Below are 16,484 nucleotides of genomic sequence, written 5' to 3'. Positions count from 1 at the left end.
CTGCAATGCAGGAGACCGGGGTTCGATCCCTGGGTCAGGAAGATCCCTGTGAATGGAAATGGCAACCCACTTCAGTATTCTTGCCTGGAAAAACCCTTGGACGGAGGAGCCTGGCAGGCTACAGTCCATGGGATGGCAAAATAGTCGGACACGATTGAGCAACTAACACTTAAAGTTTTGAAGATAAGTCCAATTTGATAGAATTTGAAAAATTATAATATTTCTTACTTTGCAAATAATGGCTTTACACTGATAATTCCACTTAACAGTCATAAAATGTGGTTCCATTTGACAAATAAAAATTGAGGCAAAACAAGATTTCACTACAGTCTTGCTATCAAGTTCTGTTGTTCTTTCTTTTTCTGGAAATATTTTATTTCAGTATGCATTTCAAATGCATTACACTACTTGAACAGTAGGAATAATTGAGAGAGGGGAACAATAAGAATTGTGAGAAGACCTTACATAAAGAGCAGATACGATAAGAAGAAAGCAGATGACAGTTTCTGAAGGCAACGGTTAGCTCATCAAATGTAGGTGGATGATACAAGCTAGTTGAAAAAAAAAAGTGTGATTCATTCCACAAGACAGTTTTAATCAGTGTCCCAGTGCTATTATCTACATTGAATTAAACAGGTGAGTAAAACATGGTTAAAGTGTCAGGATGAGGTAGTAAAAAAATATTCATGGTTGTCTAGACTTATACAGATGAAACCATTTCTTAGTAATATCACCTATCAGTCACTTGTTACTGATCGTTTTTAACCACACATTTATAGCATTTTTATATTTCTTAAAATAGCATTTTCTTTGGGAGAATTGTATAATAATGAGGCAAGGTTCAAATACCTTCAGTTCCTTAGTATGTATATAGTCTGGAATAGTGTAGATGGTAAAAGAAATTTCTACTTAAATTTCCTTTTCTAAGTTATAGTATTCCTCAGGATTCTCAAGTTTTATATGGACTGTTGCTTTTGCCTCATGTATCTCTACATTTTTGTAGCTGAAACTTGACCACTGTCCTCACTTATTATCCTTTAAGGATATGGATATAGGTGTGTTTCCTTTGCAGGGATTTACTGGCTTTCAAATTAATTAACACATAGTATGTAAGTTACACACAACATACTGAAAACAATGAAATAATTGCTACTGTGAAAGAGTGAGTAGAAAGAGTATAATTTCTAACACAGATTCTTGAGAGTCCCTGGGACAGCAAGGATATCAAACTAGCCAATTCTAGAGGAATTAACTCTGAATATTCATTGGAAGGACTGATGCTGAAGCTGAAGCTCCAATATTTTGGCCATCTGATACAAAGATACAACTCATTGGAAAAGACCCTGATGCTGGGAAAGATTGAAGGCAAGAGGAGAAGGGGGCGACAGAGGATGAAATGGTTGGATGGCATCACTGACTCAATGGATATGAGTTTGAGCAAACTCAGGGAGATAATGAAGGGCAGGGAAGCCTGGCATGCTGCAGTTCATGGGTCGCAAAGAGATGGACTTGGCCACTGAATAACAGCAACTCTCGTACACACACACCACTGAAGGCATGGTGGAACTCTCGCAGGAGAGAGGGGGAGAAAAGGTCTGAATCTGGGGTAGGAACCTTTGCTTAAACCTTGGGGACTATTCTGAAAAAATAACAATCAAACTGATTCACTTTTAATTTATTCAAGCAGTTAGTATATCAAGTTTTCTGGAAGAGATATGCTAAGCCTTGTACAAAAAATGTATAGAATATCCAAATAAATTTATAATCTAATTATAGCAGTAAGAAAAGTATAACATAAAGATGGGCAATCTCTGTTCAATGCATTCTCATGCTTGAACTAACAGACACACACATAACAAAAAAAGGAACGAATGTATTAAATGGTTAGCAGAACAATAGCAATTATAGAAGAAGCGGGTAATTTAGGAAGATTTCAGAGGTGAGTTGGGCTGATGTCTCTTAAAATAAGTGTGTGAGGGGTGAACATTCTTGTTGGAATTGCTTGCTTGAACAGAAGTGATAGATGAACATGCCTCTTACCTCTAGAGTTCCTGAACAGGAAGATGAGTTTAGTTCCTTTTCTTCTGACTGAAAAATCTGAATATAAATTATGACTGCTGTTTTTATAGACCCTACATTGAAATGCATCATTTTAAATATTATTACATGATATTTATCATCCCATAATACTGATTGGTCAACGTGTGAATTTTGTTTTCAGATAAAATGGCCTAAATATGCAAATGTCCAAAGTAAACAGCAGCAGGTAAACTATCACTTTAAAAATTAACTACATGTCAATGTTTGGCAGAAACCAACAAAATTCTGTAAAGCTATTATACTTCCATTAAAAAATAAAAAAATTAAAAAAATAACTGCAGTTGCCCCTAAAAATTTCTTAGATGGCTTACAAATAATTTAATTGTGCAACCAAATTACTTTCACATTGATAATGATTAAAAACAGAATTGAGAGGTAAGGAGCAAAACAGATCAGCCAGAATAAGGAAATGACTGATAGAACTGAATACAAATTCATATTTTGCATTTTTTGTTGTTTAATTGAAGACATATACATTATAAACACATGAGCTTAGATATAAAAAAATATATGATAACCCATGATAGATAAAAGAGACTGAAGAGATTTATTTTCTTAAAAATATATTTAATATTAATGAAAAATATATTTCACTATACTGTCACACATTTTATCAGTAATAGGTTTTGTTTTTATAGGGAACTGGGAAAATAAGAGGATATAGCATCCTGTTTATACATAAGGAAACAAAAGTGAAAAAATGAAATAACGATATTTCTGATTGAATCATTCCCACAGATGAAATATGAAGAGATGGAAGCAGAAGACAACATGTCCACAGTGATACAATTTGTACTACTTGGGTTTTCTGATCTTCGAAACCTCCAAGGGCTATTATTTGGGGTGTTCTCCATCATTTACGTCATTATCTTAACTGGAAATTGTCTCATAATAATACTAACTAGGCTTGACCCAGCACTGCACAAACCCATGTATTTCTTCCTGGCAAACTTTTCCTTCTTGGAAATCTGTTACGTGTCCGTCACTCTGCCTAGGATTCTGGTGAACCTTTGGACTCAGGACAGAAGAATATCTATCCTGGACTGTGCTGCCCAATGTGCTTCTTCCTTATCCTCGGAATGACTGAGTGCTTCCTGCTGGCGGTGATGGCCTATGACTGCTGTGTGGCCATCTGTGACTCTCGGCACTATCCCCTGGTCATGACCCCAAAGACGTGCCTCCAGCTGGCTGTGGGCTCCTGGGTCAGTGGAATCCCAGTGCAGACAGGGCAAATGTGCCAGATCTTCTCTCTGCGTTTCTGTCATTCGAACCAGATTAACCACTTCTTCTGTGACATTCCCCCCATTCTGAAGCTGGCCTGCAGAGACACTTTTGCACATGAGCTCTCAGTCCATGTAGTAGTTTTGCTGGTTGCTGCAGTGCCTTTTATATTAATACTGGCCTCTTACAGTAAAATCATCTGCACTATTTTGAGGTTGCCAACAGCCAGAAGAGCCAAAGTATTCTCCACGTGTTCTTCTCACCTGTTGGTTGTGCTTTTATTTTTTGTATCTGCTACCGTTACCTACTTAAGGCCCAAATCCAGTCATTCTGCAGGAACTGACAGACTCCTCTCTCTGTTCTACACCATAGTGACTCCGATGTTCAATCCCATGATATACAGCCTTCGGAACAAGGATGTGATTGCAGCATTGAGAAAATTGTTACTTAAAATATAGATTGAAGGCAGGAGGAGATGGGATGATAGAGGACAGGACGGTTGGATGGCATTACCGACTGAATGGACATGAGTTTGAGCAAGCTCCAGGAGTTGGTGATGAACAAGGAAGCCTGGCGCGCTGCTGTCCATGGGATCACAAAGAATTGGACTCCACTGAGTGACTGAAAACATAAATATAGTGTGATGAGTATATTTATAAATGTTTTAGCTGTCTGTCGCACAGTTATCAGAGAAAGATTTTAAATATCTATATTTTCCCTTAAAAACTTAACTATTTCTAGCTTATAAGGTACTTTTAGATATTTTAAAATAATCCACAGTTGTCTGTGCTTAAATATTTATTGGGCTTCCCTGGTGGCTCAGATGGTAAAACATCTGTCTGCAATGCGGGAGACCTGGGTTCGATCCCTGGGTTGGGAAGATCCCCTGGAGGAGGGAATGGCTACCCACTCCAGTATTCTTGCCTGGAGAATCCCCACGGACAGAGGTGCCTGGCGGGCTAATTAGTCAAAGTGTCTTCAATATTTCATACCTTAATAATCCTTTATTGTGAATAAAGAATAATGTTCATGACATACTTTATGAAAAAACAGAATTCAAGCTCTTAAGACTTTTGGCTTAAATATACCTTAAAACATGCAAGATTCTTTACCTAAATCACAGCTTCTATTTTTCCAATTCTATTGTTGGCATTTTTTGATTCAATTGCATGGAAACTGACCAGTAGCAGTCAAGTAATGACTATTTGAAGGAGGAATTGAACAAATGAATAAACTAATGCATATTACCTTGCCCTATGTCAGACTTCGGGCAAAATCTAGAAACTTCAAAGAATCATTAGACACTAGGAGTATGTTTATTCAGCCCACTGTACCCTCATGAGGACTTACTTCAATAATCATAATAAAATAAAATCTTTCATGTAGTGAGCACTTTTCCTAATTGCATGTTATAGAAGTATCTCCCTGTTTGTCTCAACACTTTTACTTTGTACATATTTCTATATTCTATGTACCAATTTTGACCCCAAAATAATCTACTTTGAATTATTTCATCACGCCTTCCAAACTACCCCAATGTAATTCATATTTTAAAAATAAAATATATGCATTTTTAATATGAAGAAAATGTTAGAAGTTCTTTTCAGAATTACACAAAGTTTCCACAATTGCGTTTACATTAGTGTGCCTTGCCTAGTCCTCCATATTTTTAGCCTTCTCTAAGTGATATAATTTTTAAACCTTTGAACTGATATTTACAAGGAAAATGAGCATCTGTCAATAGAATCATTAACAGGTATCCTCCCAATTCCATTCAGATGGCAGGGTGGTAAAAATTCTGCCTGCAAGTGCAGGAGATGCAAGAGACACGAGTTCAATCCCTGGGTCAGGAAGATCCCCTGGAATAGGAAATGGCAACTCACTCCAGTCTTCTGGCCTGTGAAATTCCATGAACAGAGGAGCCTGGTGGGCTACACTCCATGTGGTCCCAAAGAGTCGGATACCACCGAGCGACTGAGTGCACACACACACACACACACACACACACACAATCAGCAACTCATTTAGAGAATAATTCTGCTGGCAGTTCTTTGGACAGTTATGCTCTTTCGTTGTTTTAGTTATAATAGTACACATGTGTATAAGGCAATATCGTGAAGCTAGTTATATTTCACTTCTCAGTCCATTTGCTTCCTTAAATATCTAGGCAGTAAATATGACGTACTAGGTTTAGTTATTCATTTTATTCATAGTGTCTATATGCATATATGCTGGTTCCAAATAGGAAAAGGAGTACGTCAAGGCTGTATATTGTCACCCTGCTTATTTAACTTATATGCAGAGTACATCATGAGAAACACTGGGCTGGAAGAAACACAAGCTGGAATCAAGATTGCCGGGAGAAATATCAATAACCTCAGATGTGCGGATGACACCACCCTTATGGCAGAAAGTGAAGAAGAACTAAAGAGCCTCTTGATGAAGGTGAAGGAGGAGAGTGAAAAAGTTGGCTTAAAGCTCAACGTTCAGAAAACTAAGATCATGGCATCTGGTCCCATCACTCCATGGGAAATAGATGGGGAAACAGTGGAAACAGTGTCAGACTTTACTTTTTTGGGCTCCAGATTCACTGCTGATGGTGACTGCAGCCATGAAATTAAAAGACGTACTACTTGGAAGGAAGGTTATGGCCAACCTAGATAGCATGTTTAAAAGCAGAGACATTACTTTGCCAACAAAAGTCCGTCTAGTCAAGACTATGGTTTTTCCAGTGGTCATGTATGGATGTGAGAGTTAGACGGTGAAGAAAGCTGAGTGCCACAGAATTGATGCTTTTGAACTGTGGTGTTGGAGAAGACTCTTGAGAGTCCCTTGGACTGCAAGGAGATCCAATCAATCCATCCTAAAAGAGATCAATCCTGGGTGTTCAATGGAAGGTCTGATGTTGAAGCTGAAGCTCCAATACTTTGGCCACCTCATGCGAAGGGTTGACTCATTGGAAAAGACCCTAATGCTGGGTAGGATTGGGGGCGGGAGGAGAAGGGGACGACAGAGGATGAGATGGTTGGATGGCATCACCGACTCGATGAACATGGGTTTGGGTAGACTCCAGGAGTTGGTGATGGACAGAGAGGCCTGGCGTACTGCAATTCATGGGGTTGCAGAGAGTCGGACACGACTGAGCGACTGAACTGAACTGATATGCATATATACCTTCTAATTAAATGTTTAGTATGTTTATATACTTTTATTTATAGTCTGTAATGTAATCTAGGATGAGGATTATAATGGTGATGATGAAGATGACGATCTAGATGGAGAAAACGATAGTAGTTTTGTTTCTGAAATTTAGGAAAGCAGGAATCACAATGTCATGGAAATAGTGCTGTTCCCTAAATTCACAAAATGTCATGTGTAAAGCAAGTGATTCACTTACACATATACATGTACCTTTTCTGTTTCAAACTCTTTCCCTGTTTACATTGTTACATAATATTGGGCAGCACTCCCTGTGCAGTAGGTAGGTCTTCATTCAACATCTATTTTAAATATAGCAGTGTGTTCGTCACATCTTTTTTTTTTAATTCTGCATGTAAATGATATCATGTGATATTTCTCTTTCTATGTCTGACTTCACTCAGTATGACAATCTCTAGATCTATCCATGTTTTTGCAAATGACATCACTTCATTCCTTTTAGCAGCTGAATAGTATCAGGTTTTAATACTTTTAATGTGTGGGTTATGACTGACATTTTGGATGTGCCAAGGGAAGTGTGCTTTTCTTTTCTGTGTGTGCATTCAACCCAACTTCATCCAATTTCTGAACTTCTGTGGATGTAGACAGCTGTGAATATAGACACATTTCATAAGCATTTTGCAAGAATTTAATATATCCACAATGTCAATGGGAAGAATAGTAAGAAAGGCCCTGGAATGACCTATTGATATTTCAAATAAAAGAATTGCATGTTTCTGTAAGTGTGGCTTTCATAATTATGATATTCCACAGCAAGGAATTTGATGATCTGAAAGCAACTGTTAGACAAATCTCTTACATTTTAAATAATATTTCATTTTGTAATCAATTTTGTTATTGTATAATTCTGACATGTAAAAGCATTGTTAAACCTGCAGGCCTTGAACTTTTCTTATAACTTGGTTCATAACAAGTATGACCCCTCCATCATTACTTGAAATAGTAGCCCAAAGATAAAAATGATTTCAAGAGACATTATTAATAATGCCTGTATATGTACTGATAAGTACTTATTTTCAATCTATTTTTGTTTTGAATATTCATACAGTCTTAATAAGCTCCTACATCTAAAATTTTATCATGAAGATAAAGTCAGCAAAATGCTTTTGAAAGATCTCTAAAGGAAGAGTAAGTTGTCCTAATCGTCTTCAGAAATATAAAGTGAAAGTGAAAGTCGCTCAGTTGTGTCCTACTCTTTGTGACTCCATGGACTATACAGTCCATGGAATTCTCCAGGCCAGAATACTGGAGTGGGTAGCCTTTTCCTTCTCCAGGGGATCTTCCCAACCCAGGGATCAAACCCAGGTCTCCCTCATTTCAGAGAGATTCTTTACCAGCTGAGTCACAAGGGAAGCTGAAGAATATTGGAGTGGGTAGCCTATCCTTTCTCCAGCGAATCTTCCTGACCCAGGAATCAAACCAAGGTCTCCTGCATTGCAGGCAGATTCTTTACCACATGAGCTATCAGGGAAGCCCAAATAGAAAATACAAGCTAAAAAGGAAAATATTTGAAAGTCACACATTTCACATAAGAAATGTATAGAAAGATTATGCAAAGAACTCTCAAAACCGACAGGAAGAAAAGAAGCAATCTAACATCAGCATACAAGATTTTTCTTTTTTCCTTCATTGGAGTATCATTGCTATTCAATATTGTGCTAGTTTCTGTTGTATAATGAAGTGAATTAGCTATATGTATGCTACGTCCCCTCCCTCCAACCCCTGACATCCCATCATCTACGTCACTGCAGAGCACTGAGTTGAGCTCCTTGTCAGATTCCCACTAGCTCTCTGGCCATCATCAAAAAATCTACAAACAAAAAACACTAGAGAAGGTATGGAGAAAAGGGAACCCTCTTGCACTGTTGGTGGGAACTTAAAATGATACAACCACTGTGCAGACCAGTATGGAGGTTCCTTAAGAAACTAAAAAGGAAGAACTGCCATTGACCCAAGAGTTCCACTATTGGGCATATACCCTGAGAAAACCATAATTCAAAAGGACACATGGACCCCAATGTTCACTGCAGCACTACTTACAACAAGCAGGACATGGAAGTAATATAAATGTCCACTAAATATACAAAACTCTTAAACAGATATTTTACTAAAGCAGATAAGCAGAAGTCAAATGATCACATAAAGGATAGTCACTGTCATTAGTCATTATCAAAATGCAAATGAAAACAAAAAGGAGATTATGCTACACATGTATTTCAATTGTTAGAGTTAAATAAAACAAATTACAAAATGATATAATTCAAAATTGGTGTGTATATATATAACTTTTGAATAGCTTTCAATGCAGGGCATCAGATTTCTAAATTATCTCTTTATTAATCTTCATAAGAATATAAATCTATTTCTACTTCCTATAGTTAAATCTAATATTTTTCTCCATTGTATTTTGTAAGTTTGTGTCTGTGTGTGTTTGTTTGTGGTGTGTGGTACAGACAATACTGTACCTTATAGTCTCTGTACTGAGAGTTGCCACAATTAACTTGAGGGCATCTTTGGATGAGGAAAAAATACAGTAAGTTCTTGGAGCTTTAGTTTGTGACAACTGAGCACAGTTGATAGAAATGGGAGTCTTGGCCAGAGATATGGCAGCACAGCTAGAAATATTTCCGTCCTCTCTTCCAGTTTAGTGTGATATTGTAACTAATGTTGATATGAAGGATCATGCCTGGAAATTCAGTATTCTGTTTCCAGTTTGTACATCTAAAAAGGAGTAAGTGAGCATTCCTTTGTATCCGCCTGTAGTCTGGGAGGCGATAAGGACTACCTAGCTCATGTGGACGGAGAGATGGAAGATCTATATTGAAGATGACACAACTGCCCCTGACAGTCCTGAATTTCTTACTATAGAATACTGAATATCAGAAAAATAAAATTCCCTGTAAGACATTGTATATTTACATCTTTTTATACTATCTTTATTTTATAAAAATAATATATCATAATAATTACAAAATACAGCAAGAGAAATAATTAATAGAACAAGTGGTATAGACAGGTATGATTTTGCTTGTTGTACCAAACTTCTTGAGAGACAGGCAGAAAGGTTTAGCTCAATTAGGAAGTGACCTGGGGAAGAAGCTGATCCCAAGGGTAAGAATAATTCCTATTTAAAGAGCCCTATTTGTTACGAAGATGGAAGATATTTTAGAGGGCGGTTAAGCCTTGTATCAAATTCTTGGTATGAGGAATTACCTAATTGCCAAAAAAAAAAAAAAAAAAAAACCCTCACAGTTTCTATCAGCTTTTTACTCAATAACTCAATTAATAAAGGTAAGGATTATATTTGACTTTAATATAAACAGGTAAGCATGCCTCATTTTTGTCCAATGTTGAATTTAGTTTTAAATGTTCCTATTTATATGTAACATCAGGCAAAAAACACTCATTTCAGAAAATTTAGCAAGGAAACTTTTGTTGTTATTGTTGTTTAATTTCAAAACCCTGATTCAGATAGCCTTTTTACTTTTCTGACCCACATCATTATATTATCAAATAAACAATTACAAAAGTACTTTATAATATAGTGGGCCAGTATATCAAAGTTTACCTACCTCTGCATCACTATCATAATAATTTAAATGCTAACCTTTATTAAGTGATTGCTATGTGTTAAGTATGTATTTAAGAAGTTTGCATGTATTAAATCTGGGGATATCTCATTAAAATTAATTGTATATAACTAAGGGATAAGATAGTAAATGAACTTTATTAAAAGGATTTTGCACCCTATTTACATCAAATCCTGTTTGTTAAAAATAACTTTTATGGAAACTGAATCTGACAATATGAAAGAGATTTTGCTATGTTTTCATTTTAATCTTTAGAAACTTTAAATAAGGAATTCAGTTCAGTCAGTTCAGTCCAGTCGCTAAGTTGTGACCTACTCTTTGTGACCCCATGGACTGCAGCACACAAGGAATTAGACTTCTGGAGTCACCAATTTTAGACTTTTATTTCCTATCTTCAGTTTGATTTTACAAACTTGCTTTCAATAGCACCATGTACATTTTAATGATAGATAATGTACATGCTTATTATAATCCTCACACAGTGGAAAGACCAGGAAAGCAAACATGAGTTATTTGGATAAAAACAAAAGCGGCTACATAACCTGAACAATTTAGTGGTTCTTCTTTCTGAGTGTAGTAGTAGTAGTATCTAAAGGTTTCCGGAAGTTGGAAACCAGCTGGGACATTGCAAGATTTGAGAAGAAAAATTTTGATGAGATTGAGTTTGTAAAACTAAGCGTAACTTGGGTAGGATTTGAATAGCTTTAATATTTCTTACTTTAAATATGATTTTACATTGATAATTCCACTTAAGATTCATAAAATCTTGCTCCATTTGACAAAGAAAAGCAAAGTTAAGAATAAAAAAAATATTTCAATGAATTAAGAACACTGTATTTTTGATTGCAAATTCTGTTTTTTGACTTCTTCTGGCTATTTTTTGAACCTGAGTTTCAGTATGATTTTCAAATGTACTACCCTGTGTGAAAAAATGAAAGTGTTAGTGGCTCAGGCATGTCTGACTCTTTGCGACCCCATAGACTGTAACCCACCAGGCTCCTCTGTTTATGGAATTCTCCAGGCAAGAATACTGGCGTGGGTAGCCATTCCCTTCTCCAGGAAACCTTCTTGACCTAGGGATATTCAAATGTACTATCCTACTTGAACAGAAAGGAATAATTTAGACAGAAGTCCAAAAAATGAGAGAAAACCTTATATAAAAAGAAGATGCAATAAAAGAAAAAAAAATCAAACTGACGGTAGTTTCTGAAGACAGAGGTTAACTCATCAAATGTAGGGCATGACGCATAGTGGACTGAAAAGATTGATGGCTCATTCAACAAGCAATTTTAATCAGTATCCAAGTATTACACTCTACATTGAATTAAATAGGTGAATAAACATGGATAAAGGTGTCAGGATAAGGTAGTGAAAAAAATAGGCACTGTTTCATAGTCTTATACACATAAAATCATATCATAATAATGTCACCTATCAGACCCCCGTTTCTAATCATTTTAAAGACTCAGTCAAAGCATTTTTATGTTTCTTAAAATCACATTTTCATTGGGAAAATTCTATAATAATAAGTTAAGTTTAAATACCTTCTGATCCTTAATATATATTATGTGTAAAAAATATATATATATAAGTAGTCTGAAATATTGTAGATGATAAAATAGATTCATATTTAGCTTTCCTTTTCCTAGGGAAAAGGAATTCCTTGGGATGCTCAAGTTTTGGATGGACTGTTCCTTCTGCCCCATGTGAGTGTCTACATTTCTGTAGCTGAAATGTTGACCCTCGTCTTCACTTAAAATTGTTAGAATATGGATATAGTTATGTCTCTTCTTTGCAGTGGCTTCGTCTCTGTGAACTTTCAGATCAGTTAACACATACCATGGAAGTTATGTATGATATACTGAAAACAATGATGTAATTTGCAACTCCTACAAGAGTGAGTGAAAAGAGCATAATTTCTAGACACACACACGCTCTACAGAAGGTACACTAGAACTGTACTGGTCTAAAAAGATTGATGATTCTTTCAACAAGCAATTTTAATCAGTATCCAAGTACTACAGTCTATGCTGAATTAAATAAGTAAATAAAACAGGAGGATACATGAAGTTGTTCTGAATTTTGGGTAGAAATCCTCGCTTACATCTTGGGGACTATTGTAAAGAAATAATCAAGATTTATTCAATAAATTCAGAAATTGCTTTTGTGAGAAAATATACTATATACTCCATAGAAAGATGTATAGAATATCACAAGAAACTTAAAATCTAGCTATAGCAAAGGACAAGTACTTAATGAATATGGGCAACCTCAGCTGAACATATTCACATTCACATAAACAAACATACACAAAAATGCAAAAAAAAAAAAAAAAAAAACCACACACACACAAGAATGAATGAATTAAATGGGGCCAGCAGAACAACAGCAATTATTAAGGATGTGAGGAATTTAGGAAGATCTCAGAGATGAACTGTGGCTGATGTTTCTTTCATGAAGTAAGTGTGTGAGGGGTGAGCATTCTAGTTAGAACTCCTAGCTTGAACATAAGTGCCAGATGTACCTACTTCTTCTCTCTTGGGTGTTCCTGGACAGAAAGATCAGCTTAATGATTCTTTTCTCCAAGTTGGAAAATCTGAATAAAAATTGTGACTACTGGGACTTCCCTGGGGGTCCAGTAACCAAGTTTCCCTGATTCCACTGCAAGGGTCCAGATTTGATCCCTAGTCTGGGAACTAGGATTCCGCATGCCTTGTGGCCAAACTAAAATAAATAAATGAATAAAAACAGAAATTATATATTAAAAAAAACTACGATTGTTGCTTTTATAGACATTACATTGAAAGACACACTTTTAAAAAATAAATAGTATCCCATAATACTCAATGGTCAGCTCATTGATTTGGTTTTGTAGTAAAAGAGCTAAATATGCATAACGTCAAAGACAAACAAGATTTGGAAATACCACTGGAAGGTCATCATTTTAAAAATTAACTATCTTTATCCACAAAACAATTGTAAGTGGCTTGCAAAATATTTACAGGAACAATAACATTAATTTTGAATTGATAATAATGGAAAACAGAATAGAGAGGTGAAAATAGCACATCAGTTGAAAACATGAAATCATTGTAACAACTGAACATAATTTTCAATTTGAATTCTCAAGTGTTCAGATGAATAGCAAAACTGCAATCACATGTCTTTAGAATCAAAGCAATAAAATAATATATTGTAGAGAAAACAGAGACAGAAGTTTTTTCTTATAGATAGGTTTAATGATAAATAAAAGTATATTTCTCTGTACTTTTAGAGCACCTGGCATTATGTTTGGTTTTTATAGGGAAATGAAAAGTAAGAAGACATATAATCTAGTTTATACACAAAAAACAAGAGTCAATAAAAATGAAATGACAGTGCCTCTGATTGAATCATTCCCACAGATGAAATAGGAAGAGATGGAAGCAGAAGACAACATGTCCACAGTGATACAATTTGTACTACTTGGGTTTTCTGATCTTAGAAACCTCCAAGGGCTATTATTTGGGGTGTTCTCCATCATTTACGTCATTATCTTAACTGGAAATAGTCTCATAATACTACTAACTAGTCTTGACCCAGCACTGCACAAACCCATGTATTTCTTCCTGACAAACTTTTCCTTCTTGGACATCTGTTACATGTCTGTCACTCTCCCTAGGATTCTGGTGAACCTTTGGACTCAGGACAGAAGCATTTCTGTGCTGAACTGTGCTGCCCAAATGTGCTTCTTCCTTATCCTTGGAACCACTGAGTGCTTCCTCCTGGCGGTGATGGCCTATGACAGCTGTGTGGCCATCTGTGACCCTCTGCACTATTCCCTGGTCATGACCCCAAAGACGTGCCTCCAGCTGGCTGTGGGCTCCTTGGGTCAGTGGAATCCCAGTGCAGACAGGGCAAATGTGCCAGATCTTCTCTCTGCGTTTCTGTCATTCGAACCAGATTAACCACTTCTTCTGTGACATTCTCCCCCTTCTGAAGCTGGCCTGTGGAGACACTTTTGCACATGAGCTCTCAGTCTATGCAGTAGCTCTGTTGTTTGTTGCTGTATCTTTTATGCTGATCCTTGCCTCTTACAGCAAAATCATTTCCACTATTCTGATGTCGCCAACAGCCAGAGGGCGAACCAAAGCCTTTTCCATGTATTCTTCTCACCTGTTGGTTGTGCTTTTATTCTTTGGATCTGCTATCATTGCATACTCAAGGCCCAAATCTAGTCATTCTGCAGGAACTGACAGACTCCTCTCTCTGTTCTACACCATAGTGACTCCAATGTTCAATCCCATGATATATAGCCTTCGGAACAAGGATGTGATTGCAGCACTGAGAAAATTATTACTGAAAAATGTAGTGTGATGAGTTTATTTTAAAATGCTTTAAATACTGGACACAGGGTTATTAGAGAAATTTTTTAAAGATCTCTACATTTCCCAGTTTAGAAGTTAACCACTTCTTTTTATACTGTATTTTTCAGTTCAGTTCAGTTGCTCAGTCACGTCTGACTCTGCGACCCCATGGACTGCAGCACGCCAGGCCTCCCTGTCCATCACCAACTCCTGGAGTTTGCTCAAACTCATGTCCATCGAGTCAATGATGCCATCCAACCATCTCATCCTCTGTTGTCCCCTTCTGCTCCTGCCCTCAATCTTTCCCAGCATCAGGGTCTTTTCAAATGAGTCTGTTCTTTGCATCAAGTGGCCAAAGTATTGGAGTTTCAGCTTCAGCATCAGTCCTTCTAATGAATATTCAGGACTAATTTCCTTTAGGATGGACTGGTTTGATCTCCTTGCTGTCCAAGGGACTCTCAGGAGTCTTCTCCAACACCACATAGATCAGCCATAATTACTCCTATGTCCCCTCCTCTCTCCCATCCCGTCCTTCCAGGTCATCACCTAAGACTGGGCTCCCTGTGCTGCACAGCAACTTCCCACCAGCTATCCATCACACACCTGATTGTGTATATATGCTGATGCTACTTTCTCCATTCATCTCACTCTCTTCTTCCCCCACTGCGTAAGTCCATTCCCTACATCTGTGTCTCCATTCCTTTCCTACAAATAGGTTCATCAGTATCATTTTTTTTTTTAGATTCCATATATATGTATTACTTAGTAAAGAAGGTTTTACAAAATCGTGGAACACTGCTGTCCCAGGAGTTTGATCATTGGCTTTTAATCTTCTCTTTACCAGATGTAGAGCAAGTCATTTAGCTACTATTTTTTCCTTTCATTCTTTTAAAGAACAAAATTAAAATGTGTATGAAGCTTATTTAAAAGCACAGGTTAGCCATACCATCCCACCAGAAGTGTTGCTGTGTGAAATAAATAAATGTGTTTTGTTACACAGGCTTGAATATGATGCTAAAGAAGAAAATACACATTCATGTTTCACAGTGTTTGGTGGTGGTAGATAGTACTTTTTAGTGGCTTTTCAGCTGGTGCAGAAGCTCTTTAGTGGTAGGAAATGTTTCTCAGAAATGCAGGTTTTGTTATTTTAATGTGTGTGTTTTGACTGACCACTTCGATGTTTAAACAGTGCTTTCCTCTGCTGTGTATGTATTCAACACAACTACATCTGATATATGAACTTCTGTGAATATAAACAGCTGTGACTACAGACACATCTCATTAGTACTTTACAAGAATTTAATATACTCATGGTGTCAATGTGAGAGCAGTTAAAGAGGTTTTATTTTAAAGAAAAGAATTGCATGCTTCTGTAGGTGTGGATTTCATAATTAAAAATCCTATAGCTATAGATGTTTGACAGCATTTTTGCACAAATATCTACTATTTAAAAAAAAAATGTGTTTCTTTTTGTCACCCAGTTTGTTACTACTCCTATACGATTTTAACATTAAAAAGCATTGTTGAACATGCAGGCTTTGCAGATTTTATTTACAATTTTGTTTACAAAGAATATGACCCCATAATCATTATTTGAAATAATGGTAAAACTAAAGTTGGGAAAACTATTTCCACAGTTTATGATTCAGTTCAATTCAGTTTTTGATTCAGTTCAATTCAGTTCAGTCACTCAGTCATGTCTGACTCTTTGTGACCTTATGGACTGCAGCATGCCAGGCCTCCCTGTCCATAACCAACTCCCAGAGCTTATTCAAACTCATGTCCATTGAGTCAGTGATGCCATCCAACCATCTCATTATCTGTCGTCCCCTTCTCCTCCTGCCTTAAATCTTTCCCAGCATGAAGGTCTTCTCAAATGAGTCAGCTCTTAACATCAGGTGGCCAAAGTATTGGAGTTTCAGCTTCAACATCAGTCCTTCCAATAAATATTCAGGACTGATTTCCTTTAGGAGTCACTGGTTTGATCTCCATGCAGTCCAAGGAACTC

The 16,484-nt window shown here is 36.7% G+C and overlaps 1 protein-coding gene and 2 pseudogenes across 1 annotated transcript in view; 2 read left to right on the top strand and 1 right to left on the bottom strand.

Annotated features, from left to right (window-relative positions):
• Positions 1-16,484, bottom strand: part of LOC145507540 (uncharacterized) — a 71,901-nt gene that overhangs the window by 38,844 nt on the left and 16,573 nt on the right. The gene's annotated exons all lie outside the window — the stretch shown is intronic.
• On the top strand, positions 1,461-3,779 carry LOC145507513 (olfactory receptor 10AG1-like; annotated as a pseudogene).
• On the top strand, positions 13,568-14,491 carry LOC145507518 (olfactory receptor 10AG1-like; annotated as a pseudogene).

Source organism: Giraffa tippelskirchi, chromosome 1, assembly GCF_054371585.1.
Source record: "Giraffa tippelskirchi isolate mGirTip1 chromosome 1, T2T-mGirTip1v1.2.pri, whole genome shotgun sequence".
In the NCBI taxonomy this organism is placed as follows: domain Eukaryota; kingdom Metazoa; phylum Chordata; class Mammalia; order Artiodactyla; family Giraffidae; genus Giraffa; species Giraffa tippelskirchi.
Note: the sequence above shows the minus strand (reverse complement) of the source record. Positions and strands in the feature narration are given on the sequence as shown.